Below are 22,915 nucleotides of genomic sequence, written 5' to 3'. Positions count from 1 at the left end.
TATATGAAAAGCTAAAGAATTTGGTGTTTGTCTTAATTTGCTTAAAAGTAAGTGCCTTAAAAATTTATAGCCAGTATTGGAGAAGCCTTGTTTAGATTTCAGCCTTGCTTAGATTAAACAAACTTTAAAAGCAAAATGTTTGCATTGATGTTTTTCCACAAGTCTCTTTCATTTCCTTTAACAAATGCTGACATTAGGAATGTTACATTTGATTTAATTTTATTGCTTTGCAAAGGAATGACAGTTGTGTGAGATGAGAGTGTGATGAGAGGTCTTTTCAGTAAGGCTCAGTTCGGTGTCAGAGTAGTACTAATGTGACAGCTTTTGGAACTGGGTTTCCCGGTGGATAGCAAGGGTTAATCTCAGTGTACAGGCTCTAAGGAGCTAGATGTGGAGGTTTGGAATACTGTTCAAATTCCTCACACCTGAAAGTTAGTCCTGCATGTTCTGGCTTTGGTGTGCAGACTCTGTTAAAGTTAGCAACCTTTACTTGAAAAAGTTAACATAGGCAGGGCTTTCACCTTCCCTATGATTTTTAAGATTATAAAAGTAATTTAATTTCACAAATAGCATTTCTTGCTGTTGTGCCTCTAGTTAAAATAATAACAGTTTAATAGCATTTGACATTTTTAAAAAGATTTGTGTGAGAAAGTGGTATTGTCAAAAGTAACCATGAATTGAGACTGGGCTAATTCTATTTTCATGCAGCTTGCAGGATTTGCAGTAGAGATTTTGGGCCTAGTCATAAACTTTGTGGTTTTATTCCCTAAACATTTTTTGGTCTCAGTTTCTTTTTTCCCTTCTCTGCTGTCTTATTTATCTTTAACCAAAGTTTTATTAAATACTGTACATTGAAACTCTCAAGCCTTAATATGTTTACAAGACATGCATTTAGTGATGCTTACTGTGAATTTTTACACGAGTTCCATTTCTGAGTATTATGTAACTAATTCTTGAAGACAATAGAGATATACTTTAGTTAAAAGAGTTTTTGCAAGACGACCTTTCTCAAAAGATGCAGCCGTGCAGAAACTTCCAAACCTGTGGTGATGGAGAGGGCCCTTTGAAACTAGGGCTGGTTTCATATTCCGATTATGACTAACAGCCAGCCCTTTTTGTGCTTGTGGTTTAGTGGAGGCAGAAGAAGAGGAAAAGGGAGAGAGGTCAGGAGCTAATTGTGACCCACGTTCATGTGTCCAGGTTTCAAGAGTTGATTCCTATTGTGATTAGTCATTTTGGAAGCATACGCGAACACTTAAACCACACCACTTTCATTCTGAGTTATGCATTCAGGTATTTAACCTCTAAAAATTGTCTAGAATTCAGGTTAATGTCTCCTGGTCATGTGTGCACTTAGGCACAGTACGTAGGGTCTAGGCCTTACTTCTTTTGTGGCTTTTTGGACCATTGCATTATGAGAGCCTATAACCAGAATTATCACCCTAAGACCATAAAATGAACGAATTAGAAAAGAGGCCTTGGAGAATCAGAATTGAGACTAGTGGTCTGAAACCCTGGTTGCATGTTAGAACCACCTGGGAACCTTTAAAAAATACTGCTACCCAGAGAATCTGATTTAATTGTGTTGATCTGTGGATTAGTGTTTGTAGTTTGGGGAGGGAGAGAGGTTTGTAGTTTTTCAGGTGATTCTAATGTACAGCCAGGATGAGATTTGCTGATCTAGTTACACCCCCTTATTTTGTATCGGTGAAGAACTTGATTCTTCAAGTTGATGGCTTTTCTAAAATCACACAGCTAGTTAATACAGAGGTAATTAGTAGCCGCAGTTCTAGAGGTCTTTGTTCTTAATCACACTGTTTTTCTCTTTAAATTGGTCTTTTTAAAAGGTTATTTACTAAGTAATAAGTAACCTTAACATAGTAGCAGTTGCTTTCCTGAAAAACATATTTGCCTCTCAGTCTAAAAATGTCTCAGCTATTACTTCAGCATCAGAAAGACAAGTGAGTGTCGGCGGAGGTGAAGGGAGTGCATCGTGTTTGTGTTGCTGCCCAGTGCCAGCAGGACTTGTGTTTGGGAACTGTGGAGTGATAAATGTGGCAGAAAAAAGAGAGCACTTTAACAGAAAGAGGAAGTTCCTGGTTAAGTTAGGGGTTTGCCAGATGCACACTGTACCAGGGGAATGGCGACAGCTATCTCACAGGTTCCCTCACCTCGAGCATTAAAGTAGAAATGAATAATCAGATGTGGTTAAGAGGGGAAAAGGTTACATTTCCTTCAATTCATGTTAAGCTCACTTGCACCTGCACCCCTAACTAAACGGGTGAGTTTTCTCAGTTCCTCCTGTCCTGGCACACCTCTAGGACTCCACGGTTCACCTTGTAAGGCCTGTGGAACCCGTACTTTCCTGCACACACACACATATGCCTGCATTCCCCCATCCGGGCACAGAGACGCTGGGGGCTCACAGGTTTCTGTGGAGGGACCCACGGTTTCACAAATGCAGCACACTCCATGATGACTTCTGCTGCTGCTCCTACAGAGGGTGGTTCTTCAGCAGACCGAGTCTGCCTTCTTATGAGAATGTGCGCTTTTAGCGCGACTTGCCGAGGTGAGGGCTGACCTGCTACATAAAACTTGTTTATGTGCCCACTGTTCTAGTTTTTTAGATTAATGCATCCACCTCCTTTTCAACATACTGTATTAAGAAAATGATATTTTCACTGCAACTTTTATACTTAAAAATATACATATTTAAATTTTGAAAATGACAAAGTTGTCACAGTTCCCTACTGGCTCATAATTTTGACCTCAGTCACCTTTGGAGTAACTCACCAAAGGGCCAGTTATGGTCATGTGTGAGGAATCTCTCTTCTGCTTCGCCCATGTTGCCAAAATGCTATTTTGTAATTTCCTTTGCAGTACTGTCATTGTCAGTGATTCTCAACTAACATACTTCCTCTTCCTACAGCAGCGGTACACTAGGGGGACTGCTTTTCCTCTTTTCAGAGCTGTGTCATCGACCTATGCAGTGAAGAAATTGGCCCTTTAGACTTTGATCTCCGAGCCCCATGTAGGAGACAGACTCTTTCTTTAATAAAGAACCTGTTTGTTTTGATATGTTTGTCTCCTTCTTAGAAAATGAAATGAAACTATGCAGACTTATTTTTAGGAGATTTTAGGAGAGTTCTATTTTAAGAGAATGATACCATACAAGAACATCTTGTAGTTAAACTTTGTAATACTTTACTTGTGATTCCTTCTTAAAACGTGCAAGATATTTTTATTTGGAAAATTAATAGAGAGAGCCCTTGTCCCACTAAAAGGTCATTTACTCACTCTGGAAAAGTTCAGCAGACTCCATCCAAAGATGTCGATTTAAAAATGCAAAGATAAGAGTGTTCAGGCCCGTGCATTCTGGTGAGGTACCGCACCGACCCATTGCTGATACATCGGGTTCCCAGGACTGGAGAGAGTATGGGATTTATTTTGTTTTCATGCCCACTCTATTTTGCCTGTAAGGAACAGGCTCGATCCTGTTTTTGACTCCTCATTTCTTCCTCTCACTTTTCTTGTTGCACAAAGTGAGGGGTTCTGAAGATCCACTTTGGCTTTTTGTTTCTTTAAGAAGCAACTTGGGATGATACACATATAGGTAGGTGTGTGTCAGTGGGCATTCTACGTCCAGGGTGCAGTGAATGAGTAAGAGATTGGGAGGAGAAAAAACCCTTTCCCCCATTTGCATCACATGCCATTTCATTCATTCAACAAATATTTATGAGAGGCATACTGTGTGCAGAGTATTCAGCTGGCCCCAGGGATCTAGATAGTAGCAAAGACAAATAAGGTTCCAGTTCACAGGAGTTCACATTCTGTTGAGGGAAGACAGAAAATAAACATGTAAATCTGTGCTGTATGAACTTGTCATTATTGTCCATCCTCTTTGCCTTTTTTCGCGTGTGTACTTCTGCTTTCCTTAGTGTTTCAGCTCTGCCAATGGCAAAGTGGGTGTTGAGCTCTGGCTTGGGGCTGGCCTTTAATTCTCTGCAGATTGTTTTCAGCTTGCTTTGGGGCTGCAAGGCCGTTATAACATGGCTGCTGTAGTTTGGGCCTGTTTGGGAGAGCTGGAGCTTCCCCAGATCCACCCAGTTTGGAGCACACTGGGGTCCTGGACTGACCTGGGGTCTCCAGTTCTGTGTCCCCTGGAGGGGCCTGGTTTAGGACTGGCCTCCCTCTGGAGTGGGCGTGAACCTTGATGCAAACAACTCATCTGCATGGGTGCTTGCCTCGAGTTAAGAACTAAAGGAGGCCTTAGAGCTCTTCTAACTACTTTATTTTACAAGTGAAGAAACAGAGTTAAGTGTGTCCTCGTGAGCCCAGAGCACCGCTCTTCTGTAATGTCTGCTGCTAACCACTGTGGTTTCACAGCTGTTCGTGGCAGTGCCTCCGTTTCTGCAAACCATTACTTCATTTGCCCTCCTCCGGGCCCCTCCCCCTCCCCCAGGCCAGCTCGCACAGAGTCGTTGCGTTTCTCTCTTTGCATTCCCCGTCAGCACCCCGGTTCACCGTGCTGAAAAAGCCTGCTCTGTCCACCCTACCCTTCCCAGCCCACCCTTGACTCCTGTCTGTTTCTTTTGGCCTTTTTCTGTGACTCCTGTGCATTCCCAAGTACAGTGTCAGAGCCTTGAGAGCGAGCGATGTATCTACCAAACAAGTGTTTCTGGTATTGGAGCTGCTTTGGGGTCACCATGTCCTCAGCCCACGAGGCTAGCCCTGTTCTGGGGCTTGACACTGAAAGGGGATGATGTGATTCTTGATTCTCCTTGATTTCCTAGTTAGAACTCTTAGCACTTTGCCCTTCCTCCCAGTTCTACTAGTTTCTCCTAGGCTCCTCCACTCCCCACATTGAGTTTCTGTGTCTTGGCCTAGTTTGGGAAGTTGGTGGTGTGTCTCTCCTCATGGAGCATGGGCTTTGAGATGCACACTAAGGCCGTGTGGTCTGGGTGACAGCTTTGGTCTAGAACAGTTAGTCCTCGGGGGGGGGAGAAGAGTCTAGGGTCCTCAGTGTAAGGATGGTGTTGAAGAATTCCCTCTTCCCTGTTCCTGTCAGGGCTCGAGAAGATGGAGCCCTCTCAGGTTCATGATTCTCGTTAATGGTGGTAAGGCTAATCCAGAATCTGTCTGGAGTCCCCTCAGCTCCTAGTTAACATCCATCACCACACAGGTTCAGATTTGTGTGAGTGTGTGTGTGTGTGTGCGATGAGAACTTTTAAGATTTACTCTCATAGCAACTTTCAAATATGTAAATACAGTGTTACTACAGTCACCATACCGTGCATTATATACCATGACTTGTGTATTTTATAACTGGAATTTTGTAATTTTTTAAAAAGCTGCCAATTACACATTGCTGTGTGCCACATTCTTTACGTATATTGCCATGAGTCCTCCGTCGATCCAATGGAATGCTGTCTTGAATGCTTATCTTCCGCATGTAGCTGACTCAGGGTGACCGACAGCTCTCTGTGTGTTGGTGGGGAAGTGGACTTGGGTCCCTGGTTTAGGCTCCTTCCCTTGATTTTTGCATGAACTAATAAAAATTGAGTCAGTGCTTGGGCTTTTCGTGGGGGAGCAGAGTGGCTTTAGAATTCTTTCAGAAACCTGCTGGGTTGGAGATTGATTTCTGTTTGGTCACTGACTTGCGTGATAGTGGTTTACACGTGGGTCTGGTACAGAGTGTTTTACTTAGAACTGATGGAGTGATACATTGTGTGTGGAAATCCTCTGGGTTAGACCCTTATCTCTGACTTAGGAGAACAGGCTATCTCCGCTTCCATGGGCTTCAGGTAGGTAGATGAATGGAGACGACACCACCACCAAGAAAAACGGATTTCGGGGAAGAAGTTTACAAGAAGTCTCTGGCAGAAGTTTGGCTGCCAGATCAGATCTCATAATTAAAGGCATTAAAAATATTTCGTGAGGTGGTTGACTCTTTGCAATGCAGTTACTAGGGTTTAAAGGCAGGCTGCCAAGACAGAATCAAGCAGTGTTGCATAATGTAAGCTGCTGGCCGGGTTCAAGTGTTTATTTCTATTGAAGGGTGTACTGCTTTTGTCTTCAAGGTAAAAATATGTATGAGTAGGACCTGAAATAATGGCTTTAATTGGCCACGGGAATGCAGAACCTTTGTGCCCTAAGATAAAATGTGGCTGGCAGAACACTAACCTCGTGTGTGTGTTGGAGAAAATTTCAGAACTCTCAGTTTCATAGTGTAGATGGGTGAGCAGGGCCTGGATCGCATCCAGAAGAGGCACTGAAACCCTGTGATAAGTGTGGGGCAGACAGAGCTGCTCTGCCCGATAACTGGGCAGCTGAGGTGTGGGGGGAGGGGATGGGGCTGGAGGCCATGCAGCAGAAGGGGGTGGTGGCCACAGTGGACTTTCAAAGGCACAAATCTGGGCGTGAGCCTGAAGTTTAAGGATGGCATAAAATTATATCCAGTACAGCTTGTGAGATGTCTCTTTGAAAACTGGTAGTGCATTAGAGAGATCCAGTGGATAGTCAAGTCATTAAGTCACATAATTCAAGTCTTGACTGATTCCTTCCCCTAAGTTGTCCTAATAATTGATTTTAAAAATGGTATTTCTTTCATCATAAATTATCTAGATAACTGCCTTTGTTTCATATTTCATGTTAAGTTCAGCTGAGTTATGTTTAAAGCTTCTGGCTCACCTTCCTCTCCTCTATCTCTTTTTTATTTTTATTTTACTTATATATTTCAAAAACTCAATATAACACTTTATTTAATGGCTTTATAAAGTAAAATGCTTTCTCTCGATCTCTCCATTAGAACCTTTCATGTTGGTAAATTCCTAAAAAAAACTTACCTGGTTTAAAACTCAGTGTTGCTACAGCTCTTCCAGTTTTCACCTCACACAAGAGCTGTCATGGGGCTTCCTCCCAGCCTCCCTTCCCACATGAAGGACTTGTTAGTCTAACACTTCCTACATTTGTGACTTAGTCTGTATCGGCTCGCTCCCCACCCTGACCCCGACCTGCCAGTTGGCAAAAAACAAGAAGGGGCGTACAGTTCTGTTAACAGACTAATTTGCCATGTATGAATATACCTATCATTCAAATAAATAATGGCCTGTGGACTAAAATTGGAACCCTGAGTCCAAGCGTTTTTATGAACTTCTTCAAAAGAATAATGATCAGTTAGATTCGGTGAGTCATTTATGTAACCCTGAGAAGCTTGGAATGGGCTCTGACAATGTCATAAGCCTGATTATGTTAAAGTTATCTTTGCGCTGATACCAGTGTGAGTGTGCTTGCTTTGGCACACTTGGGCTCCAAAGCTCCTGATAGAGAACTTCCTAGGGGAGCTAGTATGCTTTTCTTGCAATTAGTGGCCTAGATCAGACCTTCTATCTCCAATCCTGTCCAATAAAGATAAGCTGACCGCCTGCTTTTTGAATAAAGATGCATGTCCTCTGCTGAACTGAATTATCGAAATCAGGCCTATTTCCTGTCCCCCATTTCCATGAAGACCCTTATTTCAAGCTGAAAGTCTAGGTCATTTGGGCCACATTTTAGGCTTCACCACTTTCTACCTTCATGTCAGTTGCTAAGGTGAAACTTGGCACTTGACTGTAGGCACCATTGAGTGAATGTGTTTATTCCTATAGTCTTATAAAATCAGGAAATGCTTTGAGCCAGTTTGTGGGCAGTTACTACTGAATAAGTGAAGTACCACGTGTTATTAGGAAAGCTAACTTGTGCTAGTGAAAGCTAATGTCTTCTAAATGAATTTTAAAGTCATTGCTTGACAAATGAGTGCTTTTATTAAAAAAATTATCAATTTTTAAGATGTACGTTTGTCCAGTTTAGTTTTCTAATCAAATAAAAACTTTGATGAATTATTTTAAATTATTAACGAAGTGGAAATACCTGTGGATTTTTCTCCTGGGCTCCCGGAGTTCACCCTGTTTATATGAGCAGAGGTAATTTCACCTGATGTCGATGTTACCTGCCCTGAGATTCCCTGGTCTGTTTTGTGTTCATCATTCTGACTTAAACAGGATCATAAGGCTTTCAAACATTTATCCCAGCTTGTTACTTCATGCATCTGTGCTGCTGAAGAAGGAAGAGAAGAAAATAATACCATCTCCATTTTATCTTCTGTATCATGTGATCTTACAGCTTTGAAAACTCACTTGTCAGTGTGGTTACTAGGAGGATAGTTTCAATTACCAAGTGCTCTGAGAATTACTTCTCCAGTCTCTTTCTTTTTGCCTTCCCTCTAAAGAAAGAAAACATTAATTTTGCTAAGGGATACATTTTATTGTTTTCTCTGATACATGATTTCAAAGTTGAACCTTTAGATGATTGGTTTGTCAGAAGTTGCAGCTCTTTGCCTCAAGTTCCTACTTATTAACTCTTCTGGGGGAAAACACAGTACATCGTGTTGAAAGGGTTTCCTGGTAGGTCTTTGCTACCAGGTCTTTGACAAATGAGGGCACTGCCATGATTGGCTATTCCTGATTTTGAACCCAGGACTTTTTTTCTCAAAGATTTTATTTATTTATTTCTAGAGAGAGGGGAAGGGAGGGAAACAGAGGGAGAGAAACATCTGTGTGTGGTTGCTTTTTACCTGATGCCACATTGGGATTCATGTCTCCTGACTGGGAATTGAACCAGCGATCCTTTGGTTCCCAGGCTGGCACTCAGTCCACTGAGCCACACCAACGGGGGCTGAATCCAGGACTTCTGATGTTTGGTTGATCTTAGGATCAACCTCAGACTTTAAGAGTTTCGGTTTCTCTTGTCCTCGTTGTTGCCCGCCATTCTTTCCTGTTTCCGTTATGTTTCCTAGACATTATCAGAAGTAAAGAAGGCAGCTTCTCTTTCCCTTCCACCTATTATCTCTCTGTGACTTTTCTCCTACATCAGTGGTTTTCAGAGTCACTGCACTTGAGAACTGCCCAGTGAGCTTTAAAAAACACATGTGTCTAAAACAGTCAGTCCCATCCTAGGCCAGTTCGGGCAGAATCTCTAGGGGTGGGGTCTGGGCATCTATATTCTTAAAGCTCCCACGTGATTACAGTGTATAGTTAGGATTGAGAACCATTGTCTTAGAAAAATGAGAGAGTTTGGCTGTGGAAGTCATCCACTATTTTTGTGCTAACTTTTGGATGTATTTCCACACTCCCACGTGGGAAGATTGCGAGGTGGAGTTTGGTCCCTAGAAGCTCCGTATAAGAAGGAGCACTGTCAATTTGGGATCGAAAAGAACAGTTGGCTGTGTGTTCAATCCCCAGTCAGGGCACATAGAAGAATCAACCAATTAATGCATAAATAAGTAGAACAACAAATCATTGTTTCCCACTCTACTCCCCTCTCTCCGGTTCTCCATCTCTCTACTCCCCTCTCCCTCTCTCTCTAAAATCAGTAAATAAAAATTTAAAATAAAGAACAATTGGCTTCTAGGACAGGGGCATCAGTACTTAACAAACTATCTAGGATCTCCTTCTATACTTCCTTTCCTATAAATGAATGTGGTTTTTTTTTTTTTAAAGTTTCCAACTCCCACTTATTTTTCTAGTCTCACTGGACCCCAGTTAACTTATTTTGAAGTTTTCAGGAATTTGTAAGGAGAGATGGTGCTATTTCAAGTCATTGCGTAAGACTTGAAAACTGAGACACGTAAACTTAGTATCTCTTCTCTGTGCAGTCTGCTCGGGGTCTGCCCTGGAGTGGTGCGTTAGGTCCACGCTTCTCTAGGTGTGGTCTCCAGATCAGCAGTGGCAGCATCGCCCGGGAACATCCAAGCATCTGCTGGGAATGCAGATTTTTGGGCCCAGCTACCTGTGCTATCTCAAGGCCTCCAGGTAATTCTGCAAGTTGAAGTTCAAGAAGCACTGCTTTCAGTCATTTGCTAAGTCTGGAATTCTTCCGGTGACAGCGTAGGAGTCAAAAATCAAAATTCTTATGCCATCTTAGCGTCAGAATCCTGACAGGAGTGGGCAAAGGTAAACAGCCATGTTGGGTGGTGTCTGCTGAGACGTAACAGACCCAGCCCTCTGGGTCCTCTAGGCTTCCCGCACATGCTTGTTGCTGTGTAGCTTTCTGTGCAGGCCAAGGGCACGGGCCTCCCTGCTGGGTGTGGAGGACCTGCTCAGGTGCACAGAGGAAGCCAAGTGCTTGTCCTGGTGCGCACAGTGCGCTCAAGGATTTGCGTGTAGCTGATCTTTTTGTTTTCTGATCTTTTCCCCTCACTCGTTTGCTTTGGTCTTTGGAAAATGTTCCTAGTTTTCAGACCAGCCTCAGACAGGGGAGTAGTCGTACTGACTCATCCGCAGACGGACGTGGGACATGTGGGAGAAAGATAAGATTAAAATGTGCTGGGTGTAATCGGCCTGAGAGGGTGAGTGAAGTGCAGGGGAAAGTGATGCAGCTCTCCCGATGAGGGCAGAGGCGAGGCCGTGGTCAGGAGAGGCGTTCGTCTTGGATGCCTTTCAGGCTCCTGAAAGGCATGCAGCCTCTCCCACCACAAGGTGAAGCCAGGCAAAGATCAAAACAAGTGATCGCTGGTCGTCGGTACCGTTGGATTCTGTAGTCCATTAAGCAGGGCCTCATGATCAGCCGTATCAAACATAGCTGATGGCTTCAGGCATAAAAATAGTGCAAAGAACAGTGGGTTGGCCAGGACTTGAAAGTTCATTTCAGGACCTCTTAGCAGCTGCTTCAGAATGTTGCCTGAGATTCATAAATACTCTTATATCTGACACATTAGAAAACAAATAAACAAAAACCCCAATTTGGATTACAGACTCTTCTGCTGTTAGTAGCATTACGTTTACCTGCATGAGGTCCTGCCCGAGGTGACAGTGTCTGGGTGCTGTGCTTCAGAGGAGTTTCTCCATGGGAATGGGCAGGGCAGGCAGACCATTCTGCTAAGATTCACAGAGGTTCTTGAGAAGGATCAAGAAGGCAGGTCCAGGCGTTGGGACACCAGAGGGTTATTGCACTGGTGGGGTAAGCTGTACCGGGAGACTTACGTCTGGGCCGAGTTTGGAGGAGAGACCTGCGTCTTGTGCCATTAACACCGTACACAGAATTCACATTTGGACACCAGGAGAGGACTGGGGACTGTGAAGAGCCGAAGTCAGTCAGATGCAGCTGGTGGGAACTTGACGGTGGGATGCTCTGCACAGCGGCTGCTGCTGGCAGGTGAAACATAAACAGGTCAGTTCACTTTCATTTTGGTTTTCCAAAAGGATGGGTCACTGCTTGCGTATTTGGGGGACATGGAGGGGAGGGTGTCTTGGAAAAACCTGGTATCTAGGATGCATTTCCAGGGGAGTAAAGTACCTTAAGAACAATGAGGCTCGTAAGAAAAAGCCTGCCTGGCAGCAGTCCAGAAGGCTTGGCTTCCAGCCCGAGGATCAGAGGGATCCGAGTCCTCAGCTCCTATGGCCCGGATCTGAAGAGGTGATGAGGGATGTCCGTCTGCTCACCTTCTTTGAAGATCCCCTGTAGGAGGCCGTGGAAGAGGGCTTTGGTTTTGAGAAGACGGTCCCTGTGTCTCGACTTCTGCACAATGATGAGCCGGGAAGCATTGTAGTTGAAGTTGGAAGCTTTTATTCCCTTCCCACCAGAAGGGCAAAAGCCAGCATATTTGCACTCTGCATTGCCACGGACAGGTGTGATGTGTGTAGTCACAGCCTTCCGTTTACCCATCATGTCCATGGCCTAAACTAAAAGCTGCTGTTAATCGAACATTTACTATGTGCCTCAGACACTGCTGAGAGCTGTTAAAGCTATTAGCTCTCCGTCTTTACAGATGAGGAAACTGTGGTGCAGTGTGGTCGAGTGACTTAGCCAAGGCCAGGCAGTTGGTAAGTGATAGGGGTGGCATGGCTGAATAGGTATATCTCTACTTTGATGAAATCAACTCTAAACTTACTAATTTATTCAAGTTTTAGGGAAATTTTGATTTTACACCACTGCCTGAGACCTCACTGGGCTGTATGTATCACATCTCTCATTTTGGTTTAAAAGAAAAGAAGGGAGGGAGTTTGCATGGTCTGTTAAAGGTGTTCTACTTGGTTGTCACTCTTTCAAAAGCCATAAAGAACAGACTTGAGTGTTCGGCGGTGGACAAGCATTCGTATTGAGCACAGAAGGCTTTTAAGCCTTTTGTGAAGTGTAATTATTCTTAGGACGGTGCTTTCCAGACCGGCTGGTTCCCCAGGCGGCAGGGCAGGTGCACGTTCCCGGGGAGGTGGCCCAGGCTGTGTTCTGCAGATTCGGAAATGAGATACCGGGATGCTTTCACTCTGAACTGCATCTAAACTTCCCTGTGGTCCCTGCTTTCCCTCTCTTCCTCTGCCCTGTGCAAGCGGAAGCGGCCTGATTGTGTGTGTGCCATCTTTGGGTGAACAGCCACTTTGTGCTTGCTCTGGTTTCAGAAGCCACAGGGTCACTTAGGTCTCACTTTCATTCTTTTCTTTGGGTTGGCCTCACACTTTGAGGCTTAGGACATGGCGTGCAATGGTTTCAGAAGGTGCACTGGCATGAACAGGTGTTGAATGATGGCAGCATTGGGAAAAGGCGGCCAGCTGTGCAGGACTGCGTGATTGGCAGAGAGGGACCTTGCAGCACCGGGTAGTGGCCCAGGAGAAACACTGGGCAGAGGAGCTGGAGGGCGATGGTTGTGTGATGGTGAGGGAATGTCAGGGGCGATGGCTGGATTTAGGACAGTTGCACCATGATGTAATTTACTCAGAGAGCCTTATCAAACAACACATACGTGTTTGCAGTTAAATGGCATCGTTAATGAGCACATTTTATAACTACAGTGCAGACAGTTTGCCTTCAGTCTCTGCCATGGAACCATTGAGACACTTTGGGGAGGAAAGTGAACCATGGCAGTTCTTACTCTGGAAGGAAAAAGAAGAGAAAACAGAGTTATTTTGTGGTTCTGGAATAGTAAAAAAATAATAATCATGTTTTGCATTTTGATAGTGTCTTCCAAGGAGTTTAGAAGGATGGATAATTTCTTCTTCGTCAAAATGGGAGAGGCATTCTGTCTGTAAACTAAATCTCCCAAAATCCCCCGTGTTTGGGGGGCAAAGATATGAGGAGAAAGAAATAGGAAACTGCACGTTTCATCTTTTCTCCATTATCACCCTTTTATGAGAAATCATCTGCAGCTGACTGCCAAGACTGCTAAAAGGGCTTGGTTGTCTGGTATTTCTCATCTGCATGAAAAATAAAAAGGGTCTCCGTTTTTTTATAAGATTAACAATAAAGATAAAACTTTCCCAATACTTCAGAATATAGGCTGTGCACTCTCCAAGAAAAAGCCCTAAAAACAACCTAGGCTATTTTTGGAATATTACATAAAGAGAGTTTTAACTGTCACATAGGGGCAAAATGTTTTTCCTTGCACTCTTAACCCCCACAGAGAAACGGGGGAAATAACCTTCTTGCTTCGTTATTTTGGAATAGGCCATTTATTTAGTAGTCACTTAAGTAAGTGCCTACCAGTTGCTTTTAGATTAAGTATAGGGATCATCCTGAACATCTTGTTTTCCAGATGTGGGAAGCAGGCCCAGCAGGCCTGTGGCTTGTCCTAAGACTCACGGTGAGTGGAAGTGAAGGGGAAGCGTGTGCTGAGAAGCCCCAGGTTCCCAGCCCGTGTTCCAGTGAGAGACAGTTTTTACCTGAGAAGTCACACAGGAGTCTTTGTATCTGGTTGTAAGAACTCAGGAATGTCTCTTTACTCAGTCACTGATGAACAGTATTTTAAAAAGAGGTTAGACTGTTTTAAGTGAAAATTTTACATTCTGCATGTAAACAGAGATGTCCTAAAAGAACTAGAAGAAAATAACTGAGCTGTTTGTAAGATAATGTGTTTATCCTGTATAACTTAGTACTGGTCAGTTGGTGTTTTGTCATGTAGGTGTAAGTGATTCCTAGCTGATGTTAAAGGGTGAGTATGTATATATATTTATCTGTGTATTTGTATGTGTATATGTGTGTGTATATTTTGTTTATTTTTAAGGAGATAATTTTCAGGGCAGATTTTTGATAGTTTACTTTCTCTTGCTTCCTGTGTATAAAGATAGGAAAGCTGAGTCTGACCCAGAAAAAATACCTCCGTAGGTCAGTCTACCCCTCAGTCCGACTACCTGTGTTAGGTGTAACTGGCCCCACATCTGCCTGCCCAGTACTCCTGACTCTTAACACCTAGACCACCCTTCTCAGCAGCCCCACTGTGTGTGCTGCTGTGTTCTGTCCATCTCACCTGGGCCCTGTATCCTGGGGGATTTTTCTAGGGGAAGGACTGGCTTGAGAAGCAATTCAGTGCTAAATTGATCATGTAACCTCTGAGTTCTGGAACTGAATGTCTTGAATGGCATCTGATTTGACCTGTTACTGTCTGGATGAGGAGGTTAAGGCCGAGAGGTGCAGAGGAGCTTGCCCGAAAGTGCACAGTGAGAGGCCACTCCTGGTTGTGACCTGGCTTGGCGGTCACGGCAGCCACCACCACCTTAGTGGAGGGAGATTCACTCTTCTGTCTCGAAGATGTGTGAACACAGCCACCCTTGTCTGGACACGCGCGCGCCTCACTTCAGACACCACTGCATTATTCTCCGAGGAAGAGCAAGGCTTTTTATCTGGTGGTGGCCGGCGTGGAGACATTCTGTGGACATGTACCTGTGGGAGACATCCTTAGGCTGCCAAAGGCTGCCTTATACAACCTCCAGGTCTGGAATAAGGATTAGCTGGGGGCAAAGTATCAGGCCCCATCACTATACCCAGAATGTTGGGGCCTGAGTTTCCTGAGTGGTTGTAACTTTGAGGCTGTGACTTTAGGAAAGAGTTATATACCACAGGAATGTTTCCAAGAATTAGTTACTTTGTGCCAGAGGAGTGGGCGCAGTTAGCTGGATCAGTGGCTTTATTTGGCCGCAGTTTACTGCAAGGGAAATGTACAGTTATACCGGTCTTCATGCTGGGCAGTCCATACATTAAGCACTGTTTGGTAGACTGGGATCTCTTATTGGGAATTAAATCCCCAAAGCAGCTTTCTGTAACTGTGACAGTCTGATCGATAGTGTTAAGCTCTTCTGTAGGCATTGGAGAAGCATGGTCGTCTTTGGAATAAGCGGTTTCTTTGGCTTTGGCATTGAGAGCAGAAGTGCTACTTCTAGTCACCTTTAATGTTACCTGGAGACTCGAGGTTTGTAAAATGGGATTTCTAATGCTGTTGTGAATTAATCTATATGTGCTTTAAAGGTGAACTAAAAATACAGCAAATTATATGAATAAAACTCCTGTGAACAAAGTTCTCTTAGTCACACAAATGGTTGGAAGTTCTGGTTCCTCAGCAGCAGGTTGATGGCAGTAGTACATGCTTCTGTAGCCTGGGCTGGAGTCCAGGCCTAACCCCAGGACCCACATGACATGATAATTTGGGGACAGGGCATGGGAATTGCCGCTGTCTGGGCCACGGCCATGATCATTCGTTCATCTTTTGCATTTACATTACCCTCTGTGGTGATGCTTGGAAGGCAGCGATGGGTGTAGAAGTGGGCGTTGCCTTTGGTGAGTTTACTGTGTAGCGGTGACAGGGGTGGGCACACAGGAATTTGCAGCGTTTCTTGGGAGGGCCCAGCACCTACCTTGCTTCTAAAGAAAGGAAGACTTGATGATGAGCTGTGTGTGCATTGTGGTGTGTTTCTGCCCATCCTTCGTCATTTTCACCTTTGATAAGGAAATTTCTGACAGTATAGTATCTAAGTTTTCTGGTGTCGATGAAAGTATTGCAGTAATCAAAGGATTCCTTGTAGAAGTTTTGCAACCCTCAAGGAAAACATGATAAAACACAGAACCCCACTGGATAGATGGCAGTGTACAGGGAGGAGGGAGTTGCCCTTCCTTTTGCCTTGGCTTTGTTACTTGTTTGTGTAACAGTGAAAGAATACTGAGCCTGCTTTTTGTAAAGAGATAACTTGGCTCACCCGAACTTGCAGAGTGTTGGGTGAATTAATGAGTGGAAGGCACGTAATGCTATGTGGCACTTATGTAGTCTTTTGATGATTTCACCTAGAATCCTGCCATCTGGAAACACATTTACTAGGATGCAAAGCCAATTTTGTATGATACTGAGTCCAATGTGTGTTTCATGTGGTTCAGACTTTCTTTTGGCTAAAACCTGAGAGGTTGTAGACTAATAGAATAATAAAAATAATGGCTTTCCCAAGGTCCCCTGAACAGCCTCAGAAGCACTCTAATGAGAGGTAGAAGGGAGAGGAATCTTATTTCATTTCATGGTGATGGAATTCAGATGTGGTAGCTTGCACGGGGTCACAGAGCTGTCCTTTTGGAAATGAGAAGTTGAATTCACAGTCTGTGGCATTGGCTCTAGCTTTACCATGTAGGGGAAGAAGAACCTTTACTCGACCCTTCTAGTTCTTTTGGCTGATCTAATTAAATCTACATGAGGCAGATTAATAAGAGAAAATAACCAAGTTTAATTACAAACGTACATACTGGAGCCCCACATACCTGAGAGAGTCCGAGACCCCACATGCACGAAAGGTTCAGAGACAGAAAGTTAAAATGAGGTGCAGTGTGGCATTCTGACCCGAGGGACGAGGTAAGGCACCTCAGGCTTCAGAGGGGAGGGAGGAAGGTCATTTGCAGGACAATAAGTGACAGATGTCCAGTAACTAGAAGTTTGCTCTACTCTAGGTCATTAAAGTTTATCCCTGGTGATAACTCCCATTCTGGGCAAGGCCCTCAGTTTAGATTCTTGTAAGTAGTTACAGAAGGGGGAGAAGTTTCTGTGAGCCTGTAGGGTCTCCATTGCCTTGAGCTCAAAATAATCTGCATGCCAAAGTAGCACATGGCTCGGGAAAACCTGTTCTGAGCCCATCAAGCGTTGCTATTTCCAGAGTATTCAAGTCATGAAGAATCTTTGCCATCTTATTTTCCCAGCTCCTGGGGGCAGAAGTTTCCCACCTGGAGTTTGAGTTCTGCTGGAGATGCCCAAATTAAGCCAGATGGATCACAAAGCTGCTCAGGGCTCACAGTTCATTTGGCCTGGGGACCAGCTACTGACTGTTGAGTTGGGAGCCCCGCAGCAGTGCCTCCATGGCTCCATCTCTCTCCAGAAGTGCCCTCTGCAGTTCCTCCGCATTTCCGCAGAGCGAGACTGGGCTGCTCCTCCCAGGACGGCCGAAAGCCTCTGCAGTGTGTGCCCCACACTCTTCTCCACTGTAGCAACGCCTTTTACCTCCCATTAGTGCTTCTAAGGTTATTCAGGCCGCCTTAGGAAAAGCTATCACGATTATTATTCTATTAGTCTGTCGACTCCTAGGTTTTAGCCAACCAAAAATCTACACCACTTTAAATACACATCGGACTCATTAGCATCCAAAATTGCCTTCCACGAGTGATGGGCTGGGCTTCCCTGGGCATCTGTGCCCTGCATTCTGGCTCTGCCCTTACTCGTCCTTTAAAGGTACATGGGAGAGAGGCATGGACCTAAGTTGTGCTCCTACCTTGTTCCCATTTTGCATCCTCAGAAGGCTCCTTGTTATGTTGTTATTTCTAAAAACCAACACAGATCTGCCATTCCTGGATGGACACAAGCCTACGAGAAAGCAACCGCCTTAGCCTAAGATGTAGATTTCAAGTTTATGTTTGTGCCCTTGTTGTATTATAGTGGCAGCTTATAAAAAATATGTGCAGTACAAAAGGATGAAGCCTAAGGGTAAGGACAATATAGTGCTTGACAGGTGCTAGATTAGGCCACACATTTGGCTCTTGAGTTCATAGCCGCTGAAGCAAAAAGGGACATAAGATCAGCTTCCACATGTGTAATTGCCTTTAAATAAAAACAGATCGGTTTCACTGAAGGAGCTTGGCTTTTTCTGTTACCTAGAAGCTTTTGCTCTTAGGACATCATAAAGAGGACACCGATCTAATAGATGGCATTCTCATGTTTGAAATTTGGTTACCTAAGGTCATGAGCCAGTCCGTCTGTTCCAGTGTTCTTTTCTCCCTGACACGTCTGTGTCCGTCTATCTGTCTGGCCTTATAAATCCTTTTCTGACATACCAGGAGTTTGGTTGGGTGTGCACAGCTCCAGATTAGGAAGTGACCTGGATTTACAGCTGAAGCAATTGGATTAGGTTCTTTGGGAATGTTCTTGGGGCAGTCCAACAGAGAAAACCGACAAGAGGGCGGGGGTGGGGAACTGAGGAAGGAGACGAGGTGAACCGGAGGCAGAAGTCTTGGTATAAGGAATTGCCTCTACCAAGGAGTAGTCTAGGAGGAGCTCTGCAGAAGGGGCCGGGGTTTAGGGAGTCCCCGGGAGCCGGTGTGGTCTGTAGCGTCTAACAGGACTAGGGGTGGGAGACTAAATTTGTTCTCAGGAAGTTGCCCTCAGCAAGGGGGCTAGGAAGCTGAGAAGGAAACTGGATTAACATTTTTCGAGTACCATCCTCACAATAAACCTGAAGATAGTTTATTCCTTTTTAATTGCTGAAGAAACTGAGGTTCAAAGCTGGACTTGGCCCCTGATTGGTTCCCAGCAGGTGTTTGGTGCATCCAGTGGGCCAGAGCTCACCCAGCCGCTGAGGCAGAGCAGAGACAGACCCAGTGGGCCTACTCCTCCTCCTCGGCTCCGGAAGGCAGACCAGGGGCCCTGAGACTGCTGCTTCCGGGGCAGGGTTGGCTCCCACACTGTTCAGGGGGGTTCCCATTGAAGGGCATTGGAGGTGGGATTGGTAGAGTCGTGCGTCTGGCAGCACTGGGAGGTTTGTGTGTCCGTGTGTGGTACGTACATTTGCCAGTTTGTACAATAACATATACTTGTGTGTGTGTGAGCACAGATTCCACACTTTGCCTTTAAAGTCAAAGCTTTGGCTCAGTACTGTCCTTTTTCCCCGTCCATTTCAGGCCTCTCCATGTTCAACAAACAGACCAGGCATTGTTTAAAGTACAATGTACTCTCCTGCTTTTGCATTGTCATCAGAAAGTCTAGATGAAATGTTTAATTTCTCTCAGAGGTTATCTGTACTTCATCCACTTGCCTGATGGTACATTAAGTTCTGGAACCTGGAGCTTTCCTTTGGACCACTCGTATTGCATAGCACAAAATGTTTTTATAGAAAACTTAAGGATTCCTGCATTTGAGATGACTCAGTGTTTTGAAACTAGTAACGTTAACTGGGACACGCAGTGGAGAAGGACTGCCTCCCGCCCCTCCCTCCTCGTCTAGCGTTTGGCCAGCCTCGCTGTCGTCCTTCCTAGTACTTCCTGTTTGCAGTGAGGCAAAAGGGACCTGTCTTCTATGTGAGGTTTCCTCTAAAAAGGAAGATAACTCTAAGTTCTTGTGACAATCTGTTAACCATTTGCATTGCTCGTGACCTCATTTAAACGTGTTTTATGTCACCATGGCTGGGTGGCTCAGTTGGAGCATCATCCTGTGAACCAAAAGGTTGCAGGTTTGAACTGTGGCCAGGGCCCGGACCTAGGTTGCTGATTCAGTCCTGCAGGGCCGCGCACAGCAGCAGCTGGTCGATGTTTCTGTCTCACGTCGATGTTTCTCTCCCTTTTTCTGTTTCCCTTTCACCTTTCCCCCTGCTTCCCTCCCTCCTTCTCTAAAAATCACTAAAAAATACCTCCTCAGGTGAGGATTAAAAGAATATGTTTTATTTCAAGTTTTTAAACTGATAAATTCAACAAAGGTGGAGATAATAGGTGTGAGTTGTTTTTTGAGTAAATTACTTTTGACATATTCTTGACTATATTTTAAAAATTTGGTTCCTGTTTTCCTTAGCTCTGGGCCTTGTTCTTTTTGCTAGTGTGCTGATTCTTTTGCATGGGCCGTTGGATAGAACATTGTTTGCTTAAGCCAAACGATTTGAAAAATTAAGATGTATAAAAAGATATAATCTGAGATTGTTATACAATTAAAATTTTCTTTCGTTAATGAACTGTAACATTTTTAAAACCAGGTTTCAGAAACGGAGTTACAGTCGGCTTTATAAGAATGCACTCGTACCACTTGTGTGCAGGGGCACAGACTGGGCTTTCTCTTCCTCCCTCTGGTCAGCGCTGCTTCTACCTTCTGTCTCCCAGTCTCCTCCCTCATCCCCCCAAAGGCAGAGGCTAAGTGGAAGCTTAGAACATCAGGGTCCTCAGGGAGTGTCTTTGCGGTGAGTCAGGATACAGTGTCCCCCTGGCTGGGAAACGCTGACCTGGGCCTCCCCGCGTGTGGCCGGCGGAGAGCAGAAAATACGACCCGACTGGGGCCTTGCCCTCTCTCACTTGGAGCCTCAGCAGGGTGCTTTCTGCTCGGCTGGGGTTATTTCTTGCACCTAAGCAAACAGAACAAAATAAAAACACAGTTTGTTGTGGTGTGACTGGAAAATGGAAAAGTTTGCAGCAATACTTAATGATTTTTTTTTATGGAAAGTAATGATAATATCTCAGTTCCTTAACGTTTGTTACGTAAGCACAGTGTTGTAGGTTCTGCAGTGGAACGTTTGATATTTGACTTTCCTGGGAATATTTCCTCACACTGCACAGCCTGGTTTTGGTCCGGCGGGCCCGGGGTAGTTTGATCCAGACGTGTTTTGAGGAGAAAAATGGATGGCACCGTGGTGCCTGCATACTGTTCTCCACACAGCTATTTTCCGTGTTCCAGCTTCCCTTATTCAGAAGATTATTGTTTTTGAAAATAAGAAGAAAGTTTAAGTGGTAGAGAGAAACAGAGGCTGTATTTAAACTGGCCTGTGTAATTTTTCCTGGCCACGCGCAGCCCGCATTCTGGAGCCCCGTGCTGTACGCGCCCCCTGACTGGGTCGGGAGACTGGACCTGGCCACACAGGCACGTGTGCAGCCAGATCCTTGTTTACTTCCTCTCCAAGTTTTGGGGACATTCAGTCCTGTGGCCTGAGTGCCTGCACAAGCTCTCCTGCCAGCGTCCACTCTCTGCGCCGCCATTCCTGCCTGTCTTGGAAAGCACTTCATCCTGCGGCAGGCTGCTTTTCTTCGAGTGCTGGCATTATTTATTCCCAGCCATGCCCCTTTTCCCACGTTCTGGTGCAGACCCTGCACTCTAGCCCAGTGGTGCTACCTCCGCCTTAGCTGCTGTTAACGAAGAGCAGGAGGAGGAGTCGGAGGGGGTGGATCTTGCTAGAGCTCGGGGCTGGCAGTGCTGCACCAGGTCCAGTGTATAGTAGTTGGGAAAACGATGCTTTCTTTGGGTGCTTATAGGAACTTGAGGGGGCTCTTGAATGACACAGTGCTGGTTAATGTGGAGTCTAAGACAAGGCCTTCTAATTCCAAGTGTTTAAAAAAGCTGTTTTGTACTGAGCGTTAGCCAAGCTTAAGTGATCCTTTGCAAGCTCATGAATAATCAAAACAAAAGCATGTTACCGAGGCTGAAACTGTTGCAAAAAATCAAGTGGTATGTTTTTTTCCCAAGGACACTTTTACCCTCTAGAAAAGATACTCATAATCAAAGGATATCATGTTCCATACAATAAGTCATAATAAAAAACTTTTCAACATTAGTATTCAGACAAAACAGGCACATCGTTAAATGTGAAGACTGCAACTCATTAACAGGATTTAATTTAAATCTTTTTTTAAAAAAAGGATCCTAGTCAAATTAGAAGGGAAAAGGTAATGGATAGACAAAAGTACTTATTTCAAGTAATGGGTAAGAATTATGAATGGAGAATTGAAGCTGATGTTTCTATCAGAATTTTGGATGCCATGCTCACACATTCTGTTATGGTTCAAAACATAGGCACCTTTTCTCAATTTAGTCTTGCATTCGTTGCTTTTTTTATGAGACTCGTGTTACAGCTTTCAGACTGAAGGGAACATGGGAGCTCATGCTGGGTCTGCCACCTCGTTCCATAGGAGCGACCGAGGCCCATAAATGGGGGTGGGCTCAGAATGGTCAGAAAATCGGCTTCACGCCGCATGCCCTTCTAAATAGAAGATGTGGCTGCCTGCCTCTGTGACGGCTACAGAGACCTGCTTGGAGCCTGGTCTTTGGGGGCTGCGGGTACAGAGATTTCTTTTTGCTGTTTCTGGGGTATGAGTTTCACAAGCCATAGTGGGTGTAGCTGGAGTTCATGATGGGTGGCCCATTTCCATCCAGAATAACCACGCCTGTTGCAGAGACACAAGCATCCTGATGCTGGGTAGCAGGGGAGGGGTACACGTTTCATCTGTCGGAACAATGTTCTCCATTTATATTCCTTAGAAACAGTAGTAGGCTTTATGATCTTTAGCTTAAACGAACAGGACTTCTCCAGGCAACCCCTTCTCAGGGGCAGCCCCGTCACCTCCTTCTGGTGGTGGGAGTCCGCGTGAATTCCAAAATTCTGACTCATCAGGCAAAAGCCGAAGGAGCAGAACTGAAGGAGCAGAACCGCGTCACCCTGGGGCCCCGAAGTTCACACGTGGGTCAGGCATTCAGGAAGCAGCACGTGAAAGTGCGCTTGGATACAGTTTCCTCATAGTTCTTCAGCAGCTTGAAATAGCATCTTGAGTTGGCAGTAAACAAAAATCTCAGGTTATCATTTTTCTTTTCATGTGCTTGAGCAAGTTTTATTGTATAGGAAGGTGAAACAAAAGAAAATTTTGTATTCCTGCAGCCAAGGTTTTTGGGATCATCTTTTTATACAGTCACTTGTAGGTTCCAGTTACCTTGAAAGAAAGAAATAATAGTGTTCTTAAAAAGTTTATGTACATGTTTTAAAGTTAACCATTGCCACCTTTTTATTTAAAAAAAATGGAAAATCTTGGTATATTGATATAGTGGGAATACTACTCAGCCATAAAGAGAAACGAACCACTAATTCAAATATGGGTGACCTCAGAATTGTGCAGAAGAAGAGTACATACTATT

General features: G+C 44.5%; 1 protein-coding gene across 4 annotated transcripts in view; it reads left to right on the top strand.

Annotated features, from left to right (window-relative positions):
* FOXO3 (forkhead box O3) overlaps positions 1–22,915 on the top strand; it is a 108,814-nt gene that overhangs the window by 4,875 nt on the left and 81,024 nt on the right. The window contains exon 1 of one of the 4 annotated variants that reach the window (XM_053664797.1): positions 9,544–11,205. The exons of the other annotated variants lie outside the window; for them this stretch is intronic. The gene's annotated coding sequence lies outside the window, so the exon portion shown is untranslated. Of the gene's footprint in view, positions 1–9,543; positions 11,206–22,915 lie in introns of those variants that run through there. 4 annotated transcript variants of the gene reach the window in all.

Source organism: Artibeus jamaicensis, unplaced genomic scaffold, assembly GCF_021234435.1.
Source record: "Artibeus jamaicensis isolate MK-2021 breed Jamaican fruit bat unplaced genomic scaffold, CSHL_Jam_final contig_387, whole genome shotgun sequence".
NCBI classification, from domain to species: domain Eukaryota; kingdom Metazoa; phylum Chordata; class Mammalia; order Chiroptera; family Phyllostomidae; genus Artibeus; species Artibeus jamaicensis.
The sequence above is the reverse complement of the archived record's forward strand: the minus strand, read 5'-3'. Positions and strand labels throughout refer to the sequence as shown.